Source organism: Podarcis vaucheri (genome assembly GCF_965113315.1).
Source record: "Podarcis vaucheri genome assembly, chromosome: 4".
Classification (NCBI taxonomy): Eukaryota; Metazoa; Chordata; class Lepidosauria; order Squamata; family Lacertidae; genus Podarcis; species Podarcis vaucheri.
Window position 1 is genome coordinate 7,866,107 of NC_138762.1, and position 10,039 is coordinate 7,876,145.

Genomic DNA, 10,039 nt, shown 5'->3' on the forward strand with positions numbered 1-10,039 from the left:
TTTTGAGCTGCTGAGCCTGCTGTTGACCCTTTCCTTTGGATGGAGGAAGCAGTCACATGACAGCTGGGCTCATCTTTCTCGCCCATCAGCAACATGCAGGCTGGAGCTGATGGGAGTTGTGGTCCAAAACATCTGGAGGGGCACCAGGGGGGTATAGGTGCCCCAGAACCTGTACCACTCTGTGATTGGACAGGGGTGGCACTGTGGTCTAAACCACTGAGCCTCTTGGGCTTGCCAATCGGAAGACCAGCGGTTCGAATCCCCGCAACGGAGTGAGCTCCCGTTGCTCTGTCCCAGCTCCTGCCAACCTAGCAGTTCGAAAGCATGCTGGTGCAAGTAGATGAATAGGTACCACTGTGGCGGAAAGGTAAACGGCGTTTTCGTGCACTCTGGTTTCTGTCCTGGTGTCCCATTGTGCCAGAAGTGGTTCCGTCACGCTAGCCACATGACCCGGAAAGCTGTCTGTGGACAGACGCCGGCTCCCTTGGTCTGAAAGCAAGATGAGCACCACAACCCCATAGTCGCTTTGACTGTACTTAACCGCCCAGGGGTCCTTAGCATTGCATCCACTTGTTTTTGGTTGTTGATTCCACCAAAAGAGATGGATGGAGTAAGAACTGACCAGTTGGTTAAATAAACTCTGAATTGGGTGGGTTGCAAAACATGAAACAGTCTACTTTTTTTGTGTGTGTACATAATTTTATTAGTTTTCAATTACAAAATAGCAAAAACAAAAGCGCCAAACACACTCAGTTCTGGAAGTCCATTTGACTTCTGAAATGTTCAAAAACCAAGGCACAGCTTCTGATTGATGCAGGTGCCCCGGAAACAATAGCTGACAGTCACATTGGATGTCCGGCTTCCAAAAAACATTCGAAAACTGGAACACTCACTTCCGGCTTTTCAGTGTTTGAGAACCAAAGTGTTTGAGAAGAAAGCTAACAGTGTACAGTGGTGCCTCGCAAGACGAAAAGAATCCGTTCTATGATTCTCTTTGTCTAGCGGTTTTTTCGTCTTGTGAAGCAAGCCCATTGACGGATTAGCGCTATTAGCGGCTTTTAGCGGCTTATCTGCTGATCGGATCAGCTGATTAGCGGCTTAGAAAAAGGGGGGAGGGGAAAAAACCAGCAGGAACTCGCAATACATTGTCGTCTTGCGAAGCAAGCCCATAGGAGATTCGTTTTGCGAAGCACCTCCAAAACGGAAAACTCTTTCGTCTAGCGGGTTTTCCGTCTTGCGAGGCATTCGTCTTGCGGGGCACCACTGTATTTACTTAGCAAGAGGAGCTACTGCCTGGAGGCAAACCTTGGTAGTCCCCACAATAGTGAGACTTAAATGACAGCCTTCCGCAATCTGCTGCTCCGCAGATACTTTGGACTCAGGCTCAGGATGATCAACATAGTCCCAAGACATCTGCATTTCTTGAGGCTGAGAAAGACTGCTGCAAATAAAGTGCTGGGTTACAATTATACTGATGGCAGCTTTCATACATTCAGCTTCATCAATGCATGTGCCGTTTCACAACATTTTTATGTGCAGAGGCAGTAGCGCTCTGCCCCGAAGAGCTTGCAGCCTAACCTTTCGCAGTGGTCACACAGATTAATGGGCATGTGCAGTTATCCCCCCTCTGGCTTTGCTCGGGATGAGGATTAAGGAGTTAAGTCTAAATCTTATGAGAACATTGCAGGCTTTAATGAGGAGAGAATTGAAGTAACGGAGATGAACAGCGGAAGGGAGTTGTTGTAACAAGGGGCGGCTAATGCTAAAAAGTGTGGCGTTGCGAAAGAGTTTTAAAAAGGTCTCCAGTGATTCTTGTAGCTGCAGGAGGAACAAGGCAGGGGAAGTGTGGTAAAGGATTCCAGTTCAAAGGAACTTCTCCAGGAGAAGCAGCAGTAAATCTGGGGCAGTGGATGTGGCCTTTAAAGGATAAAAGTAACCTCCCATCGTTTCCCTCCCAAAGTGCTCTTCCACATTCCCTGAGAGCAGCAGCAGCAATTATTATTATTATTATTATTATTATTATTATTATTATTATTAGGGACGCGGGTGGCGCTGTGGGCTAAAGCCTCAACGCCTAGGGCTTGCCGATCGAAAGGTCGGCGGTTCGAATCCCCGCGGCGGGGTGCGCTCCCGCTGCTCGGTCCCAGCGCCTGCCAACCTAGCAGTTCGAAAGCACCCCCGGGGGCAAGTAGATAAATAGGTACCGCTTACCAGCGGGAAGGTAAACGGCGTTCCGTGTGCGGCTCTGGCTCGCCAGAGCAGCGATGTCACGCTGGCCACGTGACCCGGAAGTGTCCCCGGACAGCGCTGGCCCCCGGCCAATAGATGTGAGATGGGCGCACAAACCCCACAGTCTGTCAAGACTGGCCCGTTCGGGCAGGGGTACCTTTACCTTTATTATTATTATTATTATTACTACTACTACTACTACTACTACTACCTCGCTCATCTGGCTGGGTTTCCCCAGCCATTCTGGGTGGCTCCCAACAGAAAAAAATGTGATAAAACATCCAACGTTAAAAAGCTTCCCTATACAGGACTGCCTTCAGGTGTCTTCTAAACGTCAGATTTAGGGAGGGAGGGAACCACCAGAAGGCCCTTGGAGCTGGACCTCAGGCTGGACGATGGGGGTAGAGATGCTCCTTCAGGTATACTGGGCCAAGGCCGTTTAGGGCTTTAAAGATCAGCACCAACACTTTGAGTTGTGCTTGGAAATGTAGCAGATGGAGTTGGTAGACAGCTGCCCTGGACACAGACTTGACCTGCGCCTCCATGGACAGCGGTGAGTCCAAAATGACTCCTAGGCTGCACACCTGGTCCTTTAAAGCCTTGGTTTAGGGCTTTTAAGGTCAGCACCAACACTTTGAATTGTGCTTGGAAACATCCTGGGAGCCAATGTAGGTCTTTCAGGACCGGAGTTATATGGTCTTGGCGGTCACTCCCAGACCCCAGTCTAGCTGCTGCATTCTGGATTAGTTGTAGTTTCCAGATCACCTTCAAAGGTAGCCCCACGTAGAGCGCATGGCAGTAGTCCAAGCGGGAGATAACTAGAGCATGCACCACTCTGGTGAGACAGTCTGCGGGCAGGAAGTGTCTCATCCTGCATACCAGATGGAGCTGATAAACAGCTGCCCTGGACACAGAACTGACCTGCCCCTCCATGGACAGCTGTGAGTCCAAAATGACTCCCAGGCTGCACACCTGGTCCTTCGGGGGCACAGTTACCCCATTCAGGACCAGGGAGTCCCAGGGAGACTTCACATCTGGTCCAAAATGATTTGACTGCATTTCTCCCTGTAATGCTGCACATTGTCTCTAGAGGGAGTTGTGCCTTTATTTGCCTTGGCATCCCGTTCACATCCATTCAGTGCTACCTGCAGCTGGAACATAGGAAACTGCCTTTGCTGAGCAAAATAAAAAAAATTCCTTCCAGTAGCACCTTAAAGACCAACTAAGTTAGTTCTTGGTATGAGGTTTCGTGTGCACGCACACTTCTTCAGATACACGTGTGCATGCACACGAAAGCTCATACCAAGAACTAACTTAGTTGGTCTTTAAGGTGCTACTGGAAGGAATTTTTTTATTTTGACTATGGCAGACCAACACGGCTACCTATCTGTAACTGTTTGCTGAGCAAGACCATCTCGCAGGATGGGTCCTGAGGGCCAGTCTCCGAGCAAAGAAGGTTCCTGCATTCTTGCTGCTCAGAATCAAAATGTTTTCAGTTTGCAGGCAAGTCGTTAGAACTCAGGACATAATAACATTTCAATCCACAGCTCTGCCCTAGGGCATGTGGAGCTACAGAGTGAGCCTTTGGGGAGTGCCATTGCAGGCAGCCAGGAACCTGTAAAATGATGCATTTTGCGCTTTTCTGTTGCAAACCGCCCTGGGATCTTCGGATGAAGGGCAGCGTGTAACTTTGATTAGCAATTAGAAGAAGAAAAAGCATCCAAACTTTGGCGCTTGCTACATCCAGGCCTGCAAGGAAGCTGGCTTTCTCATTAGCAGAAAGGTCAAGCTGTTTTGCTGCTTTGAGGTCTGGGAATGGCTCCAAATTAACCTCTGTGCATGATATTAATAAGGAGAGAGCGAAAGGCCACCATTTCAATGGGGAAGAAACAATGGCAGGCTGGCAGCTTCTGAACCCCAGACTGGGAGCAGCAGGTGGCTGGCTCCCTGTTGGCGTCGCGATTGACGTATGCCAACCTTGGCTGCCTGCTTGTGCCTTCAAGAGCAGCAGGGGCTCCGAGGTCAGGGCTGAGGTGTGTCGTCAGGCCAGGGCGGAGGTATTGGGTCACAGATCAGGTACCCAGGTGGGTCCTGGGTCAGATCCAGCTCTGGTGCTGATGGGAGGTCAGAAGCGATGCACGTTAGCAGAAGTAAACTTGATGTAAGGAGGGGGGGGGGAGAGATCTATTGGTCCAGGTGATGAGAGGTGCCTTGGAGGAACTGCGGGGTCGCAGGTGGGAAGGCAAATAGGGATGAATAAATTCGGCAGCAGCTCCTCCTGATACTGTTGTTGTTGTTGTTTAGTTGTTTGGTCGTGTCCGACTCTTCGTGACCCCTGGACCAGAGCACGCCAGGCACTCCTGTCTTCCACTGCCTCCTGCAGTTTGGTCAGACTCATGTTTGTAGCTTCGAGAACACTGTCCAACCATCACGTCCTCTGTCGTCTCCTTCTTGTGCTCTCCATCTTTCCCAACATCAGGGTCTTTTCCAGGGAGTCTTCTCTTCTCATGAGGTGGCCAAATTATTGGAGCCTCAGCTTCAGGATCTGTCCTTCCAGTGAGCACTCAGGGCTGATTTCCTTCAGAATGGAGAGTTTTGATCTTCTTGCAGTCCATGGGACTCTCAAGAGTCTCCTCCAGCACCAGAATTCAAAAGCATCAATTCTTAGGTGATCAGCCTTCTTTATGGTCCAGCTCTCACTTCCATACATCACTACTGGGAAAACCATAGCTTTAACTATACAGACCTTTGTTGGCAAGGTGATGTCTCTGCTTTTTAAGATGCTGTCTAGGTTTGTCATTGCTTTTCTCCCAAGAAGCAGGCGTCTTTTAATTTTGTGGCTGCTGTCACCATCTGCAGTGATCATGGAGCCCAAGAAAGTAAAATCTCTCTCTGCCTCCATTTCTTCCCCTTCTATTTGCCAGGAGGTGATGGGACCAGTGGCCATGATCTTCTTTTTTTTTGATGTTGAGCTTCAAACCATATTTTGCGCTCTCCTCTTTCACCCTCATTAAAAGGTTCTTTAATTCCTCCTCACTTTGCAAACCCAGAATAGAGTTATGCAGGATAAGAAAAGCCAGGGAGAATCTGCTGAATTTGCATCACTGATGCAGAATGCAGAATGCTGTAGAACAGAGATGGGGAAATCTCGAGGCTCCTCTGTCTTGGGACACCCCCAAAACACTATCCCCTGAGGCCACACCTCTCCTTCCTTCCTTCCTTCCTTCCTTCCTTCCTTCCTTCCTTCCTTCCTTCCTTCCTTCCTTCCTCCCTTCCTTCCTTCCTCCCTTCCTCCCTCCCTTCCTTCCTCCTTCCTTCCTTCCTTAAAAAAAATAGTGTTTATTAAATATCTTCTTCTGTTACAAAGCAAACAAACAAGGAAAAGTACACATTGCGTCTCCATTTTTTAGTCATAGTCTTTTTCACCATTTGTGTTCGGTATGAGACAAAGTTACCTAGGAGGAAAGGTTGAAAATCGTCCCCCCTGCCACCCTCCTGCTGTAGGATTTGTGCTGCACGACTGCGAGATTTTCACTCTAGCGCTGACCGCAGACAGCTGTGGCTACAAAGCGCCTCTGTCTATCGTGGATTAGACAGCCGTGCTGTTTAAAAATAAGTTTTGCACCGTCATACAATAAAGTCCTGCCCATACCTTGGATGCGAGAAGGGATTGTTTTCTTTCAGGGGCATAAATACATAAATCATTCTCCTCCGCCGCCAATTGCCTGATAAGTCATAAACCCAAATCTCCGAATGGTGTTTGGCCAAGTTTTTAGCAAGCCTCCCCAGAGAACGAGTCATCTCAATGGGGTCCCTCTGTTTTATATCCCCGCTCCCTGGTTTTACAGTCCTGAGAGGTCAAGCTAATATTTGCTGAACAAATAAGGTTTCTGTCTTCGGTTTAATAGACTGACACTCGGGTGAAAAGTGTCAGTTCTGATGAAGAAATCAGGTAATGGCTCATGGCTGGGGAAGCGAGAAGCCGCTGGTGAATGTGCAGAGAAAATATCTCGCGTCGAGCCAAGGAAAACACGGAGGGCTATTAAAGGGTGAGTAATTGAGTGGCACAACAGCCATGCAGAGATGTAACTTTTCATGAAAAAGAAGTGGACCACTTTCCTAGGATTTCTGAGCACCTTGTTATTTCTGATTGGCTTCTTATAAAGTTTTGTGAAACAAGAAGAAGAGAGGAAAGAAATGGAGCAATTGGGAGCTAAATGAGTGACAGGATCGTCCAAAGTTATTAGTGGAGATTCCAACATGGTCCTGTTTTCTGTGGCCTCAACAGCAAGCATTTGGCACCCACTGAGCATGCTCAGTCCTGGACTGTTTTGGGTGGCATCTACCCCTTTACGGTGTCCCATCCTTATTATGCCAGGGGTAGGCAAGCTTAGGCCCGGGGGCCGAATCCCACCCAATCGCCTTCTAAATCCGGCCCGCGGACGGTCCGGGAATCTGTGTTTTTACATGAGTAGAATGTGTCCTTTTATTTAAAATGCATCTCTGGGTTATTTGTGGGGCATAGGAATTCGTTCATTTTTTTCTTCAAAATACAGTCTGGCCCGTCACATGGTCTGAGGGCCCACGGCTGAAAAAGGTTGCTGACCCCTGACTTATGCAAACCTTGATGTTTCCCTGAGCCAGCTGATCTCTTCCGCTTGTCCATGAAAGACCGTGTTGATTGGCTGACGCTCTGGCAGTTTGGCAGATTTATCCACGCATGTGGCTGAGCAATTTTCAGTATTCCCCCCTAGAAAATGCTCAACAACTCTGGGCAACCCTCTGCAAAAAAAAGTTCAACAACTCTGCACCATCTCCCCCCTTTTTCTTAAATTAGAGTCCCCGAGAATAGGGGGCATCTTATACATGGGAAAATAGATGGAAAAGTACGGTATATTGTTTTGGATGTATAAGGATCCACATATATAGGGCTGGATTCAGCTAACCTTTTCTGCTGGCAGAAGTTAGCACAAGGAATCCTGCTATCTCAAAAGAGCTTTCCCCCTCCTCACCCAGCGCCTTCCCCCAATCCACTCTAGAAGGTTGGGGGAAACCCCAGAACAGCATGTTTGCCCTCCCGTCTCAGCAATGTCTAGGCTGGCTTGCTCATCTCGCCATGGGCAGTTAACGCCCTAAGCTCAATCTCCATCATCTTCAGTTTAAAACAACCAGGTGATGGAGAAGAAGACCCTTCTCTGCCTGAGACCTTCAGATACCTGCTGAGTAGATTGATTGATTGATTGATTGATTGATTGAATTTATATACCGCCCTATACCTGGGGGTTTCAGGGCGGTTCACAGAATGAAATCAAGATATAAAACCACAGGAGACCTAACACAGTGGTACCTCGGGTTACAGGCGCTTCAGGTTACAGACGCTTCAGGTTACAGACTCCGCTAACCCAGAAATAGTACCTCGGGTTAAGAACTTTGCTTCAGGATGAGAACAGAAATCACGCAGTGGTGGTGCGGCGGCATCAGGAGGCCCCATTAGCTAAAGTGGTGCTTCAGGTTAAGAACAGTTTCAGGTTAAGAACGGACCTCCAGAACAAATTAAGTTCTTAACCCAAGGTACCACTGTAAAAATAAAACAAGAAATCAATAGCCCCCCCCCAAGAAAAACACCTTTTAAAAGGGCATAGGTTGTAAATTGGATCAGCCAAAGGCCTGGTTGAAAAGGAACACTTTTGCCTGGTGCCTCAAGGTGTGTAATGAAGGCGCCGGGTGAACTTCCCTTGGGAGAGCATTCCAGAGATAGGGAGCCACCACAGAGAAGGCCCTGTTCTCGTGTTGCCACCCTCTGGACCTTTCAAGGAGGAGGCACACGAAGGAGGACCTCGGAAGATGATCTCAGGGTCTGGGTAGGTTCATATGGAGAGAGGCGGTCCTTGAGGTATTGCGGTCCTGAGCCATTATAGGTCAGAACCAGCACATTGAATTGGGCCCGGAAACTAATTTTTAGCCAGTGCAGTCGGTGTAATGTGCTCAAACCGTCTTGCTCCCGTGAGCAAACTGGCCGCTGAATTCTGCGCCAGCTGAAGTTTCCGAACCGTCTTCAGAGGCAGCCCTACGTAGAACGCAATGAGAGACTGAGATCCATCCATGAACCAAAGGTCTAGTTCAAGTTCAAGCAGCCGCAAGAGTGAAGGGAGAACTGTACAACTTCGGTTTCCTCAGGGTCAGAGGTCCTTAAGGTGGTTCTGCCAGGTTCTGTGAGTCATCTGAATAACTCCCAAGAAGACCACCTGGATCCTTTGCTCACGACATCCCTTCCCAGCCGGCCATAAAACCCCGTTCCGGCAGCCAAACTCTCAGCGCCTTTACAAGCTACCCTGACCAGGGTCCGTTGAGAGGCAGACAGACCCTTCCCTTCGCATCCTCTGCCCAACCTGTTGGTTCTTCTGGTTTATCCTTGTCACACATGCACAAAGACATCCCTTCCAAAATCTGGTTGCTTCTCCTTCGTGGAAACGTTCCAGGCGACAGACCCCCCCCCCCCCCGTTCCACCTCAAGGCTGGCGTTCTCAGCTTGCTTCCAAAGGCCCATTTTGCGCTGGGAGACCGACTCTTACTTGGCGTGCGATTTTAATTAGACTCTGGTTACGCCGCCTGGCAGATGTGGAATGTGGCGTGCTCTCTCTGTCCAGGTGGGGTAGAAAAACAACGCGACCCTCTTATTAAATCCTCCTGTCGTAAATGGGGAGGAAAGTGGGGGGGGGGTGAGAGAGCTCTTGTTCCCCAAGCTCCTTAAACACAACCACCTTTCTTAAGTGCTTAAAGGTAAAGGGACCCCTGACCATTAGGTCCAGTCGTGACCGACTCTGGGGTTGCGGCGCTCATCTCGCTTTATTGGCCAAGGGAGCCGGCGTACAGCTTCCGGGTCATGTGGCCAGCATGACTAAGCCGCTTCTGGCGAACGAGAGCAGCGCACAGAAACGCCGTTTACCTCCCCGCCGGAGCGGTCCCTATTTATCTACTTGCACTTTGACGTGCTTTCGAACTGCTAGGTGGGCAGGAGAAGGGACCAAACAACGGGAGCTCACCCCATCGCAGGGATTCGAACCGCCGACCTTCTGATCGGCAAGTCAGTGGTTTAACCCACAGCGCCACCTGCGTTCCTCTTAAGTGCCTAGTGCCTTTTCATTTGATTATACATCCCGTTTGCCACGTATAAGGCCCATAAGCTGAGATACAGCTGTATTTGACAGGCAGATGGTTGGTTGGTTGGTTTGCTATCCTAAAACTGGCAGAGAACAACCCAAAGGGGAGTTAAGGTGCAGCCCATCATGGATGGCAAGGGGGCCAAAGTCACTTTCCTCCTCCTTGCGTGCAGGTAAGTCCCAGTATTAGAGGTTACTGCCCACACACTTCCGCCGCGCTTTCTGCTTGTGTGGTGACACCTCAGTAAATCCACTTCTTACTGGTTTCTATCAGAGTTTTCCCTGGAAGCAGAGGATAAGAACAGGAGTCACACTCAAATTCACAGTCAAAAGCTTCTTTATTGCTTGACTGGTTGCACAATCATTTCTGTTACTATAATATACAAGCTATTTACGTTCCTTCTTTATCTGGTCTGCCCCGCAGAGGACCTTAACATCCATAAATAACCATAGTTTGAAAGCAGCATTAACACATTAGCTTAGGGCCCTCGTATTTACGGGACCACCTCTCCTGGTCCACCCTGCAGAGGACCTTAAGGTCCATGAATAACCATAGTTTAGAGGTCCCGGGCCCTAAGGAAGTCAGACTATCCTCCACCAGGGCCAGGGCCTTCTCAGTGATGGCTCCAACCTGGTAGAATGCTCTGTCC